Source organism: Bombus pyrosoma, linkage group LG15, assembly GCF_014825855.1.
Source record: "Bombus pyrosoma isolate SC7728 linkage group LG15, ASM1482585v1, whole genome shotgun sequence".
Taxonomy (NCBI): domain Eukaryota; kingdom Metazoa; phylum Arthropoda; class Insecta; order Hymenoptera; family Apidae; genus Bombus; species Bombus pyrosoma.
Window position 1 is genome coordinate 5,290,358 of NC_057784.1, and position 23,071 is coordinate 5,313,428.

The 23,071-nt window shown below is 38.0% G+C and overlaps 1 protein-coding gene and 1 long non-coding RNA gene across 2 annotated transcripts in view; one reads left to right on the plus strand and one right to left on the minus strand.

Annotated features, from left to right (window-relative positions):
- Window positions 1-23,071, minus strand: part of LOC122575797 (syndecan) — a 225,171-nt gene that overhangs the window by 168,304 nt on the left and 33,796 nt on the right. The window lies entirely within an intron of this gene.
- LOC122575809 lies at window positions 10,828-11,640 on the plus strand. Its single transcript, XR_006319543.1, has 2 exons — window positions 10,828-11,072; window positions 11,447-11,640. It is a non-coding gene; the product is annotated as an uncharacterized LOC122575809 (long non-coding RNA).

Sequence of the window (23,071 nt, forward strand, 5' to 3'; positions counted from 1 at the left end):
TGCCATACTCCGCAGGATGAATCGTGTTCGAAATGATTTTGTTGGTTCTGTTTATTACGGTAGAGGCAGGATTTTTCAAACGTTCTTAACGTTTTATTCAAACGTTCGTACCTTTTATGCGAAGTTCGATTCTTTGAAAAAGGTTTTATTCGAACGTTCGATTACGCGAATATGTCTTTTGTTTGAACTTCGATCGTCAGAACAGCTTTCAACCGAACGTTCGGTTATGCGAATACAAAAGGACTTTTCTGATAAGACTTTGCAATTTTGTCGGTATATTCGACTTTTTTTCAAACTTGAATATACTGAAAAAGGTTATTTAAAAAAGGTAAACTGTTACTTCAAGAAATGTTGCAATCGATTGTATTTTTTATTAAATAAATTAAACTAAATTTATAGCCTAGGGCTAGCTAATATAAACGAACATCAAGTGACAGAAAGTAAGCGGTAAATAATTAAAGAAGAAGTTCGGTTCTATGTTTATTAGTGATAAATTGGAATGAGAAAAAATAAAGAATAAATTTAAAAAATGAAACTCGGTAATCGTTTGGATCGCTATCAGCATTTAGTTCGTTGTCTGCGGTCTTTTCGAGAATGAATTTCAAAATTGAACATGAGTTTTAGGTTAGGTTTACGTTTAATTGAAATTTGAAATTAAAAGTACTTAGAACTGTTTACAACACTTTTTCTTACGAATATTTTACCTTTTCAAACATCGATAGTGACACTTGTTTGCACACTAAATGAAAAGGACAAAATTCAACGTGAGTTTTAGGTTAGGTCTAGCTTCAGTTTTCATATGCAATTAAAGGTACTTACAATTGTTTTGCGACACCTTTCATAATGATACTTTATCTTTTCGAACATCGATGATGGGGCACTTGCTTGAGCACTAAACGAATTTCTCAATAAAAACGACGAAATTCAACGTGAATTTTAGGTTAGGTTCGGATTTAATTTTAATTTCAAATTAAACCTACTTGCAATTTAATTTAAAATCACATTTTATCTCTTTACATAGTCCTGAAAAACGATTGTAGAACATTATCTTTTATAATATTAAAACCTACCAATGTCGTTTTTGGCACGAACTCTCCGCTCAACTCAATATACCTATCAAAATATCCTCCTCTTAGAATAGCAAATTGGTCGGTGAATTTCCGTAATACCAATTTCTCATAATCTGGAAACTCGAAAAATTCGCAAAGGATCGTTCTTATCAGGTAACATCTAGATCCCATGATTCGTAACTAAGCATGGAATATCGAAGTTATGGCATGTTTTAAAGATCCTTGAGAGACATCTGTTGAAAATCTTAGCCGTACAGTATAGTCGTGTTATGCGTGTACCTGTATAGTTACATTAGTTACGTCCATACCATGTATATCTAGAACACCGTATACAGAAGTGCATTAATTCCAGCTAGGAACGAGGGCGAACCACGAGACGTTGGAATCGAAGCGGGTTTAATATATCGATCGATCGATCCTCCGGCCAGGAATTCCTCTGGAATCCGCCTGGGACGATCTTTAATTGACCTGGACGATATTTCGCGAGAATGTCTCGCGCGATTCTAATTAATGCTCCGCTCGTAGCCACGGGATGAGGTTCTTGCGGTCTGCGGTCGGTCTTCGAGGTTTTCGGAGAATAACGATGGCTACGACAGCAACCCTCCCTCTCTTATGCTTTAGCTAGATTACGAATAATGTGAATATCGTTCGTTCCTTTTTTTCTTTTTCTTTTTCTCCGTCCAAGTCTGACAATTGCAGGACGGAAATAAACGAGACTCTAAATGCCAAAACTAAAGTTTTCCGAGGAACAGCGTTTTGCATGCCAAAGTGTTATTCATTGACAAAATAGAACACCACTTATTTGTTATACGTGTTATACTGCTCTATACGACTTTACAATATTTTTATTTCAATATTTCAAAGACCTGTCGATTGACTACAAAAGAGAGTTTTGTATTTTAAGAAAGTATGTTAGCCCATCGTGTAATTCCCTCAGAGAACCTGTGCCATGGATTTTTCCATTTATCATATAAATATTAAAGAAGCAGATTTATCCGCGCACGTGTTCGAACACGAGGCGAGAATTAATTTAGCAAAGAAATCTTGTAACAATCTAGAAATGCTAAGAGCCGTATGAATTCCTGTGATGATACCCCCACCATATTTAATGACACTAGCCTTCGCATAAGCAACCTTCTTAAGGAAAATTTTCCTTGAGAAAAATGTCTTTTTTTAAATAGCACATAAGTATGCAGCCTTTTCTGCTTCCTACTACTCATCAATTTGTTTCATAACTCTTGCTGAATAAATGAACAGACAAATTTGCCCAAGTAAGGACATTCGGTAAATTGGTTCATTGGCTTAGATTCGCATAACGCGTGGACATTTATCCGAATAGAAACACGTCAGCTTGAATCGCGTTAGTGCAATTATGTTAATTACACATCGTGGAATTTGTAGTGATTTAATTGAACGCGTAGTCAGAGAAGAAGGTCAATCGAGTGCTTTACCGCGATCTCCTAGATTGATCAGATGTGTAAGCTTTGTATCCGCCTGGATATTATTATTACATCTGTGCTTCGAGTCTTCGTTGTCGAGCAACCTTTGAACATGGCGAAGCAAGTATCGAGCATTATGTTCTGGTCTTTTGGCCTGGCTTCTAGCGTCGCTTTGACTCTCGTCTCTGGAGATTTGTTTGCAGCAGAATCACCGTAGCGATACAAAAATTTTATACAGCTCTTACAGAACTACCAGAATGACAGGAATTTTACTTACAGATTTTTATAAAACTGGCGGAGCAAATGAAAAATTCTGGAAATTCTTTCAGCATTCGAATGTCTCTTCTCAAACTACAGTAAATATATATATATAACTGTTGAGAATTTTGGATCTTTGAAGCCGAAATAATGTTATGGGAACACAAAATTTACACCTTTAATTAGTGTTTGAATAATTATACATTTACTTAATGGACGATCTCTATTATATTTATCGATACATAACTGTACGCGTCTCAGCACTTTCTTCTATACCCGATATTAACCGACTGTCCTTCCAGATGCTTCTAACGACTGAACTGTTTACCTTTATCTGTTTTCGAGACGCCACGCACACACATACTTCCACACACCGATACTCGCATACAAGTATTCTTACTGCGCGTTTAACCTAGTCCAAGCACAGAGAATTATACATATCTCAACAATAACTACATACTATTTCCTGTATTTGTTATTATTATTCACGTAATTCATTATTCACGTAATTAAAATTCTACTAAAAAAAAGAAAAAAGGAGCGAATCAAAAAACCTAAAGTATATCGCCTCGTCAATCATTTGTCTTGTTCTCATCGATCGCTAGACGTTTCAATTCAGCAGAGGCTACTAAGCGGAAGAACATCCAAGAGGAAGAGTCCAAACGTAAGTGGCCAAACTTCCTGTTCGTTGCTCACTCACCTGTTCATTGGTTAATTAATTGATAACATCTCGCGGCTCACCGAGGAATCTGGGTCAGGCCTATCCCGAGGGACGTTAGAACGCTCTCCATCTCAACGACAACAGGCCGATTTCCGTTTGCAGTATCGATCCGCGTGCTACTTTTAGGACACCAAGAAACTTTCCAACTTCGACTCGACTGCGATGCAACGTGTGTGCAACGTGGAGCCGTGGAAATGATCCGATGGCACCGTTAAGGGTTGCTGTTCGCGTGTCTCGGGGTAGTTTTGATTCGGTGCGTTTATTTTGCTCGCACGGTATAACGATATAAGCAGAAAAATCGGGATGAAGTTCAGCTTTTCAGAGAAAATTCACAGACTTCAGGTGGAGTAGACATATTAGCAAACAATCAGAAGGAAGTTCATTGTTTCACGCGTTGATACGCTGGCCATTCGCGATTTTTATAATCATTTGAAATAATTTTGCAAGAAGGAAAAAGTTCGTACAAGTTTTGGAAAAAACATAAGAAACTCCGGAGGCACGCGACGACATTGTTTGAGGTCTAAGTTCGTTGCGTGTTTGGGATGGGAGGTTTTGATGGAACGCGTGATTATTATTTTTCTAGAAAAGATACGAAATCTGTATAAGAGATTTGGAAATGGAAAATTTGCAATTTCATTTGGAAATGAATCATTTGATAAAATACTGACACGTGTTATTTGTTCAGACAAGTTCCATATTAATATTGTATTTTCTTGTCAAGTGATACGTCCTATGGAATGATTCAAACGATGGCAAAATTTTCGCTTCTACGTATCGTCAAAGAGAAATTTCAGTTTTTCATTTTAGTTTCCATTTACCATACTGTATCGTATTATATAAAGTACATTTGCAATCGTACATCGTATCGCATGAGATATTTCTTTTATTTTTAATGTAAAGAATTTTTCTTTCTTTTTTTTTTTTTTTAGTTGTGTCCTCTGTTGAACCGTACTGAGTTTCATTTTCACAATCAATCGAGCGAAAAATGAACATCAATCCGTAAAAGTATTTTTACGAAACGAAACTGGAGCGAAGAGTAAACCGAAAAACCAATTAAATTCGGTATCCCTTGGTATTTTTTAACGTACGCGGAAAATACGCGATTTCGATCATTGATTCTCTTCCGCTTGTCCAGCCACGTTAATTAATTGATAATATCTTGCGGATTAACTATACCAAGTACGCCGAAATAATTCGCTGCTCGAAATAACTCGATACCACGAAACGTGATTTCATTGGATGTCTATCGGCGATCACCGATTCCATACGTTCTTTAAATAAACAACATAAATAACGTTCTAAAATTGTAACCAATTTTTTCATCATGTTAATACAAGCTCCGCTATAAAAAGTAATTTAGGGAGGATCCACTGTAAGCTATCAAGAAAATTGCCTCTATAAATAGTGGTCCGTAGAAGTCATGAACATGGAGAGAAGATTGCAGACATATCAGCAGAGGAAACAACATTTACAACAGCATGGCATCGAAAATAATATTTGTGTGTAGCATATGCATGTGATGACAAAGAGATAGTTATGACAGAGAACATGATGCTGGCAGTTTGAGAGTATTAGGTTGTCCGAAAGGTGTCTTTCTTTTACAGACGAGTCTTTTACAACGATGCATCTTTAAACCTAATCTGTCGAACATTGTGATCTTTATTTTGATAGTAGAAAATGGATTATACGTAATTCGGTAAAATAATATAAAACGAAAAATGTTGCGCGTCTATCATTTCCTTATAAAACGAAACAAACTTTTCGGACGACCTAATATTTGGATTTGTCAATGACTAAAACGATATTTTTAAACTTTTGTATAAAAATATATTACTGTGAAAAAAATGATTTAACTTGATTTTCGTACCCGTCCTAACAATCTTTTAAATACTTCAGATTATCATAATTGTATATTGATTCAAAAAAAGTTTAATCTATGAGGAAGAAAACGCTATAACCACTTAGCGATGAAAAGATGGAACTAATCTCTTTATGACGTAATTAAAAAATTAAATTTCTCAGTCTACTGAGAAAATTCTTCAACTGTTTAGGAATTAAATTAGATTAAATTAAAGCTGTAACTGTGCGAAAACGTCTCTTTGTACTATTATGCGGAACATGAAACAAGATCAGCCTCGAATATCGTAAAGCAGAAATATTAAAAAATGGCACCTGGCAAACGCGACTGCCAACAACTTTAAAAAGAATAAATGTTAAAGAAAGACCATCGACTGTCAAGAAAAAACTTTCTTCGTAACTAGTGCTAGATAAAAGTTATTGATGTAAAACAAAGAAAATCATCGCCAAATATTAAAACACAAATATCGAAAGACGCGCCAGCTGACGAGTAAACTCTTGCACATAAAACCGTGAAAAAAGAACTTCTTCAACAACTCTAAAAAGAATAAACATCTTAAAGAAAGCAATCCATCTACTATGCTTCCACGGAGCAAACTTTCTCTGCAACTAGTTCTCGATAAGGATCGCCGATATGAAACAAACAAAATCATCCCCAAATACTAATATTAAAAGATACCATCTGACGAGTCAACTCTTGCATATAAAACCACTGAAAAAACGCAAACTTTTCCAAGAACCGTAAAAACAACACAGATATTAAAAGAATCCGTCTACTCTACCCTATCGAGGAAACTGTGGTACAGAAAATGGATAAAAAGTTCCCTGAGAATGCTACGCGGAATAAATAACAAAAAGAATTCGTATCAAGAAAAATTCTGCAACAATTCCACGGACCATTCAGCGTAATAAACCAAGTTGACCATTCGACCGAACCCAGCCAACAAACAGCTCTGTTAGTCTTCCGCCCTCTCACGATCTTCCATTTCTCTTCAACTCGTTCAACTCTTTTCCCTTCTTCGTACTGGCATATACGTTTCTGCGGCAGTCGTAAAATCGTTGTAGCCAAGTGGTTGACAACAGTTTACCGGCTGGGATCGTAAACGTTTCCCATCGACGAGGGAGGAAAAGGCGGAAGTGGTGGCCGCGTTGCAGCCCCGTTGCATTCGATATCTCGAGACAGCAGCCACGCAACGCGATTATCCTTCCCCTCTTACGAGAAAAGGAACGTCGTCGTAGCGTGCTGTGCGGTCCCTGAGAGACCGGAAACGCGGCAAACTCGCGTCTTCTCGTCTCTTCTGTTCCGGTTTAGCCGTGGAAATCGCTTCTACGGGCAATCTTCTATATTCCATGGCTTTTCCGCGAAGGTCGTCGTTATACGTTGGATGCGGGCGATCGGCATTTTACCGTACAACGTCGTTGCGACGCTGTTGCAGCAACATAGAAACCAAGTTCTTCTGTTGCACAAAGGAAAGGGGGTACATGGATACGCGTTTGCTTGTTCTTGCAATCCGCTGCGGTGGTTCGCCGCAAATCGCTCGTCTGCGTCGCGGGCCTAACAGCGGGAAAATCGGTGTTTATGGCCACCACTGTAATCGACACACGGACGAGACGCGAAATCATATCGCTACTTGCTAATGATTCCCATGATTTGACTGTCATAGAGTTATCTGTACGATCTTTAGGATCATCTCGTCATAAAATCGGCTGCACCGCGGTTATTAACCCTTTGCACTGGGAATTTTATTTCAATTTCGTTATCAGCAGCTCTCAACGCTTTTAAGTGTTTTATTTGAAATTTACTTTAACTAAAAAATAAGGCAATTTAAATAAATAAAGGATGAAAGAAATTCACTTAAATACCAGCTTTATTCACACTATTGTTGTATTTTGCAATTTTTAAGTGTATCATATATCTTGAAACAATTTCCAGGATCCAATCCTGCTTTTCTTTCGCACAAAAAGATGGGAGTGAAAGAATGTCGAGTGGGACTCGACGAAGGAGCTTCTCAGATAAAAACTGATGTCCAGTCACACTCGACGTAGCAGTGCAAAGGGTTCAAGATTTATTATGGAAATAATTGTTCGTATTCGTCGTTACTAGCTTTATTTGCAGCTAAAGGATAGGTGCTAAAATAAAAAGCACAATAATAGAAGGGAGAGCGACAGAGATAGGTCACCGTGTGGCTGCTCGGTAGCTGTATCAGCTCGATGGTCTATTTCGTATAAATCTATGGTCGGTTGTCCGCGAAATGTAGCTTCGTAGAAGCTTAAACGTGGTTTATTAGATACGACGATACGTCTACGCCGGTGTTCAGTCTACGAAACGTACACAAGCATACATTTCGTCTCGTTATTAAAACGAAGAGCGACGAGGAAGGCGCTTTCACCCCGCATCACTACACATATTCGTTTATGGCTGCAACGTGCGGCTCGCTACCGACGTTGTTAGCGCCAGTCGTCGCGACGAAAACGCTCCGTTGTTGTTTCGCCGACAGGTGTACAGGTGCGCGTTACTTTACAATGACCGCTACATGGGAGCGTACTGTTAGCAGCAACGCACCTAATGCGCGTCTCTGAAGCGACGTTTCGCGAACAGCGGCTCTCTATGAGGTTGATTTATCTTTTGCTGCCTTGTCGTCACTTGCTCTGCCGTTCGTCGCGCTCTGTATAATCGCGGCCAAACAACGAACGATCAAATCGAAGAGGAGAATTTCGTAAAACAATCGAGATTTTTCTATTTTCTCTTTCTTTCGATGAATTTTTCCTCAAACAGAGGCTATTTATTTATTTATTTATTTATTTATTGATCCAATTTACGGACCGGGGTCCCGTCGGTACAAAACAGACGAGGAAAGAGTAGAGAAATAATGGAAAACAAGATACGGATACAAAAGTAGAGGCAGAGGAGCGAGCACAGTTTACTGGAAGAGCAGCAGAGTCAGTTTTATAATCGCTCGTCCGCGTTTATTGATTTACCCAGAGAAGATATCAACTCGGTCGGCGATATTATTCGCGTAGTTGCATGTTCCAATGAATCGATGATAAGTCGGTCGTAGTGGATGAATCCGAGCTGTTAAAAAATACGATACGGTAAGCAGGTGCGTTGCGTAAAGAACGTGTTTGTACATTGAAACTAATTAGCTGAAGTAGCTAGCTACGGACAACTATTAAGTTATTTATAATTTTGACAAGCAATGAAATGTCAGCTAGCTTTCTCCGGTGCTCGAGTGTTGGAATGTCGAGTCTATGGAGCGCAGCGTCGTAACTGCGAATATGCCAGCCAGCCTATGGAACGTGATACGAAACGCAGGAATTTACGTTGCAATCTTTCAACAACCTGAACGTATTTAGCGTAACGCGAAGACTATATCGCTGCTTGACGTTTATAGCGACATAACTGAAAACAGTGTACATTTTAGAGCAGAGGGCTTTGTGAAATTTACAAAGAAATCTTCGTGACTCGTTTCGACATCGTAAGGCTGACATAACGCGAGATATGACACTGTTCGCGAAAACAGTGCAACCTTCCCCTTGCCGCGCCGCGAAACGACCCAACATGAGCCAGCAAAATTTGTTGCAAAACTATGGCCACCTCGATAGCGGCGAAAGTATAACAATTTCATACTCTGAGACAAAGCCGATGCTATTATAAATAGATCGTTTTGCGTGATAAAAAATGGAAACATAACGTTGATCTTTTATTCGATAGAAGCAAATTTGAGATTTCGTCGTGTGTGTATCAACGACAGGAGCGATATGACTGGAAGAAGAAAATTTCGTCCTCTGATCAATCTTTGTTGTTAGGTGTTGCAATCTATAAGAGGCAATTTAGAATAGAAATGTTGCTAGTTAAATAGAGCAAAGCGGAAGGAATTCGTCGTTTTCAAGCGTCTTTTGTGACGCTTCGTTTATTTCTTAATTATTTATTATTATCTCTTAATATATTATTATTCTTAACGTTCGTTTTCTTAAATATTACTTTTTAATATACAAAGTGATAATTCAACATTTAGACTACCTAACGTATAAAGCAAGTGATCTAAAGTATCTAAGTAATCCCGCCGTTTATTTTCCACGATGTGCAGTATATTGTTTCCATTTTCATACTTCAAAGTGGCGATCTCGTTCTGCCACTGATCCATTACAACTGGCAATTACGTTAAAAGATCGCTTTGTGCCTAAATTTCGTCTCCTTTAGACGGATGGCCGGAGACGAAACTAGAAACGTGTTTTTCAGGAAGAAATTCGAAATAGAAATTGGAAACAGAGTCATCGAGATCAAAATGTGGTCATACGTGGCAATCAATTTTCGAATGATCCGAAGGGAAGAAAGTGGGTTGGATGCGCCGCATGCTTCAGACGGTGAAACGAGCTGTGCACATCCAGCTGTTGAAAATCCAAAGTCGATTTTCTCGAAAACAAAGCCTCAAACGAAAAATTTTTATTCTATATTTTCCACTTCTTCTTTCGCTTAGAATCACCCTCTTTCCGCTTGTACCGCTAGTTACAAACCACCCTGTCTATATATGAGACAAATAATAGATCAAATAAGACAAAATAATAAACAGTTTAAGAACAGAACATATTTAACATCACATCGAGGCGAGCAATATAATCATCTTCTCATTAAAAACTATAGCGACGAGATTAGCAGCACTTTTTTCAACAATCGAGAAACGTGTCCCTTCGCATATATATTTTTTACTCCAAGATAATCGTACAAATTTCGTGGAATTAAAAAATCCATTTACTTTTGGATAAATGGCAAGGAAGCATTCGTGGGACGAAATTTAGCTACCTTATCCTACAGAAGATCTAACAACCAGAGAACCGTACCGAGAGTTTCCGGTGTCACAGGATTTTTGAATTTCTTGCAAAAATCTAAAGATAAAATCAAGTGACCTGTTTGTAGCGTTGACGATAGTTCGTAATATGTGCTGCGGCGAGCTTTATAAGGTCGGTGAGTAGCAGCAGCTAAAGCATCCAGATTACTCGGTAAACGAGTTACGAACGCGAAGAAGCAGTGGACCGACAGTAAAATGAGTAGAGAAAGACCTGTTCCTTCTTCGGGAATTAAAATTCAGCGTTCTCCCTTAAACGCGCGACCCCGTATCTGGTGGCCCGGTTGCAGAGCAAATACGTTCCGAGGACCGGTATAAAAGGGCTGAAATATAGCCGTGGCCCGAGGCGAGTTAATTCCATGAAACGTAGCGTGGAAAGAGCGGCCAGAGAATGAACGGGAATCGGGGCGAATCGTAAAACCGGCAGCGGTTCTCACTGCATCTTCGCCATTTCTAATGTCGTAAGAAGAAGAAATAAATTTCAATGTATCGGCTTCTCGCGTCGATCTTTTTCCTTTCGTTTTTTCCTTTCGTTGCGATTATAAGACAACATTTTTACTGGCACGCCGAAATCACATGTTTCGCTCGGGACGTCACGAGAGTATTTTTATTATTCAAAGCATACAATGGCAAAATAATAATAAATCGACGATGCAAGACAACATTCTTCCCCAATGGACCGTTTATCTTATTGGTGGTCACGGGTGACCACCGTGGCGACTTGCTAACAGTTGATCGCGACGTATTATAACGAGGCTTCGTTTATTTCAACAAACCATTCGCATTCGTTGTTTCGTCGTAAGCAAGACGTGCAGAATATATCGTTGAAACGTGTAGAGGATATTGGTAAACGGTATTTGCTCGTTCTATATATAATATTAAGGTATGTGCACACTTCTAACTTCAATTATATGATTACGAAGCAGCATTTACGATTATTTTCTAAGCTGTGTTTATAATAATATTCGTAGATTAGCCCTCAAAGATATGGATGCAAACACAGTGCACAGTTAGATGCAAGATTTGTCCTCATTTTTTTTATCGATGTTCTAATAAAAATGTTTCATTGTTCAATGGGGTACTTTTTATTTCAAAGTATCTTCTATTTATCGGTTATATTCTAAATGCCCTAACTGTCCATTTTCATTAAGTTTTTACAATTGTAAGAAAAGTTCTAGCGCTCCGGTCATAAATGACCCACGTGGCAGTCAAAGTGTCAAGTTATAATTTGTTTTTACTTAGAACATGTTTCAACAGTTTCCAGATCCAGTCAATCGAAGCAGTTCTCTTCGGTTCTTTCATGGTGTAGCAGGAGAGTGACTCGAGCCACCGTATGCTACGAATATTACGAATAGAATGGAATGTTATAGACAATAAATTGACAATTTACAAAATTGGACACCGTATATAACGAATGGAATTTCCACGCTAAATATAATAAATTAAACAAGTACCGTGTAATTACTATGAGCTTCGCGTAGGAATTGGAAGCTTAAGCGTTAAAAACGTTGAAAGTACGTGTGTTTTTCATGGGATGAGAAAAGCGAGGAATCTTCAGAATAAGGAAACAATTGTTTTGTAAATTGCTCGGTCTGAATTCCTCGTCGCGGAATTACGAAAACACGAGGGCGTGACTTAATCCGATTAAGAATCAAATCAGAAACGATTGAAACAAACAACGTCGAAACTTTCCTCCAAGATTAACCTTTGTCCGAGATGAACTTTTTAATCCGCGGCCTCCTAATAACTGTGTCACGTTCACCAAGGAGTTCGAAGTTCGATTATGACAAAGATAAACCGCATTCTTGCTGCATAATTAATTTGCCATATCACCCGTACCTACGTCATATGTATTTGCGACACTTTATTACGATATTACGTTTGTCGTTTGTTGATTAAATAAACGTTTCAGAAGATATTCTCCGTAATTTCGGATTTTTATTTAATATGACATTAGTTTCTTGGTGAAATGAACGACAGCTTTTAGATAGGAAAAACGTGACATAGTAGAAGACTATACACTTAAACTGTACAAAGGCTGCACACGAAACAATCATCGATTCGATCGAACAACTGATGTTGAAGACAGATATTATTCACCATTAATTAATTAATTAAAAGTGGTTCAAAAAGAGAAGAAGAAATGTAATCAGAAGGATGGACAGATTTCTCTACTGTTTCTTAAGCAGCAGAAAAAGATTCAACGTCCTTTAAAAATGTCCTCTCACCCTCGGAAGAAACAAATTCGAAAGAAGCAAACTCTGTCAATTTTAAATATACCGTAGATTAAAAAGAAACAAAATGAAACACCAGATAATCGTCATTCCATTGAACAATTTAATAAAACGAAAGCAAATAATCGTTAAGATTACCGAAATTCTGAGAGAAAATTAAAAAAAGATAGAGAAGAAAAATCGACTGATTCTTCAAAAAAAAAAAGAAAAGAAAAAGAAAAAAAAAGACCGCAGAATCTGAAAAACGTTCCAGCGCTTAGCGCAACGTTTCCAAGATTACCATCGACAACTGTGTCTACACATAGAAGAACCGCTTTATTTCCGCGAGAATGTTCCTCGAAACGAGCGAGCGAACAAGCGAGAGAAAGAGAGAGAGAGAGAGAGAGAGAGAAGACAATTCCCGGAGACTTCGCCTCGGTCCGGTTACGAGGAAAATTTTGCTGGAAACCAGCCACTGGGATCCGATTAAGGGAAGTTCCGAGTTCGAGAAGGAGAACCAGCCAACCAGGTGAAATATGAACGAATAGTTCGTACTGCAATGGTAGAATGAAAATACTTTATGGCGTTGGTGAAAACGACTGGGATTTTAACCCTTTGGGACCGTATTCGATTAGTTAACAGAATTGGTTGGTTGGTTTTTGTTCAACTGGCTGATGCTCGATCGTCGCAAGATCGCGCGAAGGAGCTTCAGCCCAGATACTTCAGCCAATCGACAGATTTGTATTTGAAGACGAGTCGAGATTCTTCTCGAGCGTCAAGTGACTCTCGTTCGCGAGTTATACAGCGTTGCTCGACTAATACAGCAAAGAATCGTGGTATTTTTGTGATTTAGGTGAATTTAGAATTTTACGGGTTTTACTTGTGCAGCATGTAAATTGTACGTTACAGTGGCGGACTAAACGAAGTTCATAAAGTAAGAGATACGAAAAGACTGTGTAACTTTAGAAAATTGAGTTACATTTAATAGGAGCACGGAATAAAAATATTATTTACTAAGTTGCCAACTTAGTTGCTAACCCAATATACACCGTAGAATAGATGACTGTTCCTAGTACGATGGAAGATCTTTGGCACGAAAGTTACTAAAATTCGTGGTGGATTTTGCACTTTCTTTTACCTGCCATTGTATCTATCGCATATTATAAATTGTTGTACGTATTTGTATGTAATTTGTACGTGGTAAACTGTTCGTTGTTTAACCGCCTGGTTCGTGATCTTTTAGACACCCCAATGATTCGTCAAATACGAAATCGTGAAATATTACATGTATATAAATTCGTGTTTTCCAATGGTTAATATAGAATCGAAGATAAAATTGAAGTTTCTAGCAAATGCAATACGGAAATTATAGTCTGAATGGTAAAAATCGTATCTTTAAGGAGGAGTCATTGATCTGCATGGTGAGTGTGTTTCGATATTGTAAACCAAGGGCTTAATTCTGAATTTAAACATCGAGTTGGCTCATATTTGGTTAGCATATGAATTGCATATTGCAGTACATTATACATTATAAATTATTCAAAATTATACTGTATTATTTTAACCCTGGACTGATAGCGACCATGATACAACAAATTACTATGCACTGTAAATTGTATATCGTGTATCGAGATTAACCGTAATTTATTGTTACAAATAGTTAGCTATAGTGTGCTATATTAAGTATCAGTTTGTATCGGGTAGAAAGCAGCCAATATAATTAGCTTAGGATTATTTCATTTTAATTTGAAATGTCTGTCTCGAGCGATTGTAAAATTCAATCTTTCATGTATGAGCTATAAAACAGAAAAATTGATACGATTACATTAAATTGTCTCGGATAGAAATGAAATAATCTACATAAATCTGCAATTCGAATTTCTGTAAACCTAGTCGAGGGTTAAACTAATATAACAACGATTTCCTCTGACTATTAAATCTTTGCGTACACATTTAATTTTAATCGTAAAATTCAAAGTTACAAGGGATTAATAACACGTGATTTATTAATTTCAAAGTTCAGAAGAAATCTGCGATTTTCCAATTTAAAGTTTCGTACAAATATCCGATAAACGATCTTCTACTCACGCCCCTTTCCACCTAAGTTCGACCATGGTTCGTGTGACACATACCTGTAACAGAAAAAAAAAGATGTAATTTGTAGTCTGTTCGAGATATCAAACATCTTCGCGTTTAAATTTAATTCGGATCAAATTAAACGCGCAAACGTGAATTATCGTATTATTCGCAACAGAAAAACGATATTTAACGCAAGCTATTGAGTTAGAGAAAAAGATGGAAATTCTCAATTCTGCCACTTTACTTCTTCATTTACTAATTTTTTCTCGATTTATTACTGAAACTGACCGAGCTTCTTTATGATGAGAAGCAAATAACAAATCAGAGGAATATACGGCATATTGTTTACAAAATGCATTATACGTATAAATATTAATATATATCGTATTATACGAATATTAATAAATATATTAAAACATTAATACATATTAACATACAGATATATAAAATCCAAATATTTTAGTACATAAAACATCATAATCGTAAATCCATAAACTGTTACATAATCGTGCTAAGATGATCGATTAAATTAAATAAAAACCAATTTGTTCTGACGAGTATTTCCATATCACAAACATGTGTATTAAGTGGATCAGAGAATTTTATACTCAGAAATGTATACAGAATGTACACTTTCAGATCTTAACAGAAATGTGTGTTATTCTAATGCAAGAACGCGTAAGTTGGTCGAACGACTGAAATCAGCGACAAACGGCGGGAAGTTTGAGAAGAACGAGTCGCTTAGAGGAAAGAAGAAATCCAGTAAAGTGTTGGATCAGCCGAAAATCCTAGAAGGTAGCAAGTTCCATCATCAGGATCGCCTCGATAGAGGCTAATCCAGCCACGAGCCAGGGATTAAACAACGACCGGCTCGTGGAAATTAAATCCTTGCTCGTGCCAACAATGGTCTCTCCTCTTCCCCTGTAGCGTAAGTGCAGCGAAAAGTGAAAAAAGAGCCATTCGTTGAAAATGAGAAACAGGCTGACGAATCTGGTGGAAGAACGCCAGAACAGAATCCTCGTGTGGAATGATCAAGTCAGCTGAACCTCAAGTCACTTCCAGTTCGAATCGAATAAATAATAAGTTTAAATCAATTTCGAGGAAACTCTAAGTGTCACCTGAATTAAAGTTTCCACGAGTTCAAATCGAACAAGCAAAAGAGACAGAGAGAGAGAGAGGGAGAGCTAACGACGAACTTAGAGACTACAGGAAATATGCCAAGCTATGGAAGTATGTCGTGTACGTAATGTTCTTGTTAAAATGGAATTAAAACAATTGTATCTAAATGGCTCGGATAAAAAGTCTTACGGGCGGTTTGATCAAGTCGCTTGGATTCGACCGACGCGACTGCAAACGACAATGACTCGGATGATGATAGTTGTCCGGGATACAGTTCCGATACTGATCACGTGAACGTTAATCGGTTAGCTGCGTTCGACGTGTATTCGCGTGAATCCAGAACTTTCGTCGCGTGAAATAAAAAATTAGCATCTTCTATAAACGCTCAAAATTTTAGTAGAAAGTAACATAACTGATATTTAGTGATATGTTTCCCTTGAACTTCCAGTAAAACTATTCTACCATGTCTATTCCACTGTGTGTATCGACTATTCCCTGAATTGTTTCGCGTACTTCGTTATTTCTTAACAATTTACAAGTTTCTGTAACGATAGCTTTTCCAACAACGAATTGTTAATTTTTGATCCAACAAAAACGTAATCCTTGCTCGTGTCGTTGTACTTCTTTCGTAAAATTTCCAACAAAGGTCAATACCCTGCGTTCGACGTGTATGCTCGTCGTTGCTTCGCTTTAATTACGCACCCCACCTAAGGGATTTTTAAAACAAAATTCCGCAGTTAACAGACAACCATCGAAGAGCCAAAATTTTCCATTTTTCACGAACGCGTCGTGAAGATCCACGATCCGCCAGCAACATCGTACACAAGACGTGGCTCGTCTAGCGCCGGTTAAATCGTTAAATTGCACGTCAAGGGATGAACAATGCCACACGGCGGTCGTCGAATCGATCGGTTGGACCGGCGTGGAAATGTGGAGGACGCGCGAGAAAACGAAAGTAGTAGAAGCCAACAGCGGCAGCTGTTCTCGCGGCCATTTCCATACCAATTTCTATTCTATTTCCGTTGACGTGGCAATGGCGTTCGATTATAGACTGCAATATCGAGAGGCACGTTCACCTAATAACTGCACGCCGGTTCTATCGATATCTCGGCCGGCTACGCGGCCGCCATTGGCTTCCACGACGATTCTACCCGGTTGTTCCTACGTCTGTCCCTCTTCCGCTTCCTCTTGCCGCTGAGTTTCGTAATTATCTCGAGCGGTACACTCCAGACGATCGAGTGCTCCCGTGTAATCGAAGAGAATTTCGCGTGCATTGAGATTCTTCTTCTTCTTTTTTTTTTTTTTTTGCTCTTCTCTTATGCCTTTCTTTCTTTTTTTCCCCGTGGAGGTTTTATTTGGTGTCAGAGAAATATCCTGAACTATCTCGTAGGTGCATAAAATGAATTTTCTCGGGTAATCGTGAACCGCGTGTAACCCTATTAATTAATCTGAAAACGAAGAGCAGATCGCATACAGCTGTTCGAGTGCGTTCATTTCGAGTGCGTTCATTATGGAATTGCAATGGTAATGTTGATACACATCCTGTGTTTCGATTTACGAGTGGCCAGGCTAAAAAATCTGTATTACACTCTTTCTATTAGACGCGCGTATCTAACGTGGTGAAGAGATCAAACGGCTAATGAAAAGATTGTGCGTGGTCTAACCAGAGAACGAGAAAGAATTGCCAACAAAATCCAGAGTTCTGTTGGACTCCGCAACAATGTGACCATATGGTTGGACAGGTTCGATGAACCTGTGAGATGTGGGCCAAAATCGTATCACTAAGTCACTAAGTGTAGAATGTAATTTTCTTTCATTTGATAAAATCGTCAAAGGTGGATACTTATTTGTTATATAAAAAGGAAGAATAAAATTCTAACAGGAATTTTGGTAGTTAACTATAATTAATAATTGAGTCGTTCAGAAGCAGCGTTGACCAACTCCATGGACTGAGAAGCAGAAAAATGTGACGATGCTATTTTGTAAATTTACCTTGCAATTTTCTGTTATTTACCTCATCTTCTAGCAACAAATAAACTCGACGAACCAGATAATATACTTTTCACGACTTTTATGGCTACCAGCGTGTCTTTATATTCAAATTCGAATTTCCTGCAAACGAGATTCTGTCTTCTCTTATTCTTTCAGAAAACTGCACCTCTCAGAAGCTGCTTAATCAATTCCACATTTGGTGAATTTTTCCTTGTCACTAAATGCAGTAGGAAATACGATAATTTCCTCGTTTTTGTTTTTCTATCGTCTTCTGCGTTAGTCGTCGAGCTCGATCCTTTCGTATCCGTAGATTCATTCGACATAGATTCATCAAGGAAGAAAAGACGTTGATTTAGTGTAATAAATGGGATACTGGATGAGGTATCCAACAAACTTCGTCTATACGTACATATGTTTAACAGGTTATTAAACATCCAAGCAAACCTAACATTTTGAGTAATCGGTTAAACTTGCTGTAACGGTGGAGAACAGTAAATAAGCTTGAGTTTGGCTTAAATTTCACTACATTGGATTGGGTTTGCCTAATAAGTTGGGTTTAAGTTTAGTACATATTGGGTTACTTGGGTTATTAATCACTCTCTCAGGAACTATTTTACAGATTATCTGTTGACACGTATTATTTGAAATAACGCGAGTAGTATGGTTAACAGATAGAACGGAAATAATATATATTTTTATTATTCGATGTTTCTAATAGGAACGTGAAACGTCTTTACTATCCAAACAGACGTTTCCAGTCTGGTCTCCTGAGGTTAGAAACGAGAAACGTGGAATATTATCTTGACGTTCCGCTGGCGTTGGAAATACGATATGATAATGAAGATTATAATGTACTCATAAGTGTAACCATTATGTTCGAATAAATAAATTAAGGAAAGAAGAAAATTGATAAAATGATTGGCTGAAGGAAACAAACAAATAATTATATGTTTAGTTATATAAGTTGTATCGCGTTAAATAATACTTTATAAACAGCCACGTCATTATTAAAGGAAGAGATAGTCATTTTACGTTGTAAAATCGATTAAATATGAAGCCAAGCGATGATGAAGAATATAGTATACTGCGAAACGTAGCTACGACGATACATAATATTCGAATACATAATTTGAGAAAATAATGAAATTGACAGAATGACTATTTCAAGAAAACAGATAGAAGAAAGAAAAGAAGAAATAGTTATTTTATACAGTTGTCAATTAAATACGAAGCCAAGTGGTTATAATACAGAGAAATACGAAGCAACCAGTGAAGTTTCTTCCCACTCGAAGGCCAACGAGATCCGTGAACGAGATCGTTGTTTCCGGACACCGAAACGCTAGTTTGTTAGACGTTTCAGTCATTAAATCTTGCGGAAAAGACTGATGAAATGAAACAGAGGCCAAATTGCAGTCAGAAACGAGACGACTGTAATAAAATCCTCACGATAACCACGAACCAAGATACCATTCATTAAGTTCAAGATGTAACTTCTGCCTGTCTGATTCAAAAAAGAGACATCGTTTTACGTGCATCTGATGTCCATCAGTTTATTCATGAAATATTACAATTATCTTCGTTATTCTATTTCTCCCATTTATTCTAAGGATTAATTAACAACAGATTATCGTTTGCTAATATTTATCTTTGAATTTACGATCATTTATGCTATCTTCTTACGTGATCAATTTTTTAGATTACGCATTTTTGCATACTACATACATTCAGTGCACTATTGATTTTTTCAATACTCTACGAATATCTAAAAATTCATAATCTACTTAGAATGAAACCGAGTGCGATAAAACCTAACCGAAATCAACTTTCCCAAACCATTTCATTTTCCATCAATATGTAAAAATCGACGATTTGCTTATCTAATTCCTAATCAAACCTAGTAAAACCTAAGTCAAATCAATTTCTTAAAATCTCTTTTAGTTTTTCATAAATCTCTAAGACTCTATAGGATCTACTCACTTAACTCAAACTTAAACAAAATCAAACCTAATAAAACGACCACTTAACGTTCCCAACCTGTTTATTATCCAACCTAAAGCAGCCCGATAAAACGCAAGCCCATCTTTTCCAACTTTTCAGCTTTCCACAAGTACCAAAAACTCTACAGTCTGTTAATGTTAGCCCAACCTAACCTAAATCGAACGCGACAAACACTACCATCTAATATTTCTAACCTGCAAAGTTCTTACCTTTCAAACAGCATCATACCTAACCTAACCGAGCTCGAAGCCAATCAACTAAACCAAGAAACCCGTGCGATCTCTGGCGAATCTTCGAATTACACGCTCAATACACAATCCGCGAGTGCGTTCTTTCGTACACAAATCCTTTTCGCGGGGTTGGCTTTCATTTGACGATGTTGGCAGCTCTACCGTCAAAGGACAGAGGGTGAAAGAGTCAAGGAACAATGCCTCTGCTGGCCCCGTTTCCCATCACACGCGCCAGATACACCGGAATTAATTATATCCATGCGACAAAGGGCGAAAAGGGTTGTGGATAAGAGAGAAAGGCAAAACATAGAAACGGAGAATGAAAGGGAAGGATAGACGGATGAAACGGGGGAATACGTTGGTCACGGAGGCGGAAGAAACGGGAACCGAGAACAGAAGCGTTACGGGGCGAGGAAAACAGCTGGCGACACGCTGTGAATTTACGAGGCTCATCCATGGTGCATGATGAAACTCGAGTGGCTGAAGGGGGTCTCAAGTTTTTTGCAACTGACATTTCGTAGTCGAAGAAGCGTGGGCGTTTGATAAATTTCGCTTAGGGAAACGAGTTGTGTACATGGTCGGCAATTGGAACTTGTTTTGCACAGTTCCGTAGCGTCGTTACGCGCAAGCAGTTTCAACTCTGGAATTTTTAACCTTTTTAATCTTGTTCGCGAATAAATAATAAAGTATCGCTTTAGATAGCTTCTTTCCAAATTCTACGCGATTCTGCGTAAAAAGATAGAATGAAATTTTGTCACTTGAGGCTTCGTTTCTCAGAAGATCGAGTTACAGAATCTTTTGAATTTCACTGTAGGCTGTGTTTGCTCTTGAAGACCACGGCGAACACCGCCGATCCACCCGATTTAATTAGAAAAAGGTAATTACGTATGCAAATGTACGGACATCATTTTCAACGGTTTTCGAGTTAATAAAATTCCTGAGCAGTAAGCACTTTCTCTTAATCTATGCCCTCGTCGTTCTGGTCGTCTGGAATTGTTAACTATTATTAGGAACCTGCTATAGTGAAATCCACTGAGTCGAGGCCTGGCTGAGTGCACGCGTACCCAACACATCTTCCAACTTGATTTTCTCGAGAACCAAGCCTCAAATGAACAAATTTTATTCTTTCTTTTCCACTTATTTTTTCGTCCAGAATAATATACTACCTGTTATACTACCAGTTATCAGACATCAGGTATATCGTTCGGACGAAATATCTGCGAAGTGATATAAGGAAATTAAATAAGTGTACATACTCATATTGCTATCTTAATAAAAATTGAGGCCCATTCACATCTACGTACATAAGAGAATTAAGATATGAATTATACCAATAAGTATGTTCCAACAATGACAGGAAATATGCACTAGTGACTCATGGATACGTGTACAGCACTAAAACGGGACAATTACGTGATTGGAAAATTTCTACTACGCAAATACATAGAACTTGACATTTTGAATATATACTGTGGACGGAAGTACTTAAGTAGCTTGTGACGTCGCGGCTCATTTAACTTGTCTGAAATCACTTTCCACCTAAGCATAGTCATCTAAATCATCCTCGGAGTAACTACACAAATTGCAATACGAATTCTCCTTAAGAATACCAATATCGTAGCTTTTAAGAAGATTCGGGTTGAATTCTAAGAAAATGCGGCAATTTAGTCAACGCATATCGTATTCTCCGCATTATTGTAGTCTTCGAAATTGCTTGCATATACTTTCCTGAATATCGTAACAGAGACAAGTAGCGTATTACGACGATAAGATTTTTAATCGAAAGATAAAAGCTCCGAGGCGGCTACAGTGTTCTGTTCGCGTGAGGAGAAATTAAGATTCGTCCAATATCGTCTGAAAATGGTAGCCACTGGGTCTTCGAGTGAAGAGTACCGGGTCTAAATCCTATCACGTGCATACTGTTATCTTCTTGTCTATAAGTTCTAACTTGTACCAGCTCCTGCTACCTCTCAAGTAGATTTGGTAGTGCATTTAACTTGACTGACGTTGGAATTTAGAGTGAAACTAGCTGTACAGTGTGACCACCGAATAAACCTAAGCTACATCTTGAATTGACAAATCTTTGGAATAAAATTTCATTTAGCTGCCAGGGAAAAAATTCTCGCTTCTCTTCTTTCCACAGATTTACTATTTATATTGTTTGAAATTTTTCAATTTTATTTCATATCTCTCTGTCTCTTTTTCTTGGTAAATCCAATCTCTACAATGTAAAATAGTATTGGCTCACTAAAATTTAATTCCACTTATTCGATCCATTTAACTGGTTCTTCGCTAAGAACCGTCTAGTCAGTTTCCTTTGCTTTCGTTTCTAACGTTACTGTTTTCTTTTTTTTTCCAATTGTCTATTATCTATTTCTCCATCCTACTTGTTCTACATTTTCTCAATAAAAAACTCCTTTTTCTTATTTCTACTTCCACCCACATCTTCCCCCTAGCTTTTCGTTATATTCTATCTTCCAACTGTCGACGTTCGTACCCCACAATGTTCCGCATTTTTTCTACCTATTCTCTTTTCCGCGTTTCGTCAAAACATTTCTCGTCTGCCTTTCCCTTTGTGCTTATGTCGTTAGTTGATCTTACTCGCTTACGTCCTGCTTTCTCTCGATTTTGCTTGTTTAATTGTTTAAACTGTAAATCTTCTTCACCTCTTTAACCGCGTTCCTTTTCTTCGCCAACTAACGCGCGATATTTTTCAGCAATTTTATACCGTCCGTTGTTTGCCTTGTTTTCCACGTCCATTCGTTTTTTCGTAGAGAACCTTCCGCCACTGTGTTTTTGTATCGCGTCTGTGTATTCTATCCGCGATCCTCCTCTCTCGGTTACCACGGTATTTCAAATTCATCTCTCTCGTTTGTCCTTGTAATTGGTGTATTCCATTTTCTTCCGCTTCAATTTATCCGCCGACGTTTCGTATTTTAATTTCTCTTTGTTCCCTTTTTCCTCGCCTCCTCCATTTCTCTTTCGTATTCGTCGGGAATTTTTACTGCCCGTTGCGATCCGCGAATCCGCCACGGTTTCAAACATTCGCCGACGAATTTTTCGAAAAATATGTGGCGACAGAATGAAGCATAATGCGTTGTTTGATTAGGGCTGGGAGTTCCGAATCCCGGGAGTTTCAATTTTATTTTTATTCGCGAGTTTCCATTGCTGGCACTCGATTCTTACGTATTTCGTTGGGATTTCGAAATTCGTTTAAAAGTTTCCGTAGGACTGTGTTTTTTAAATGTGCG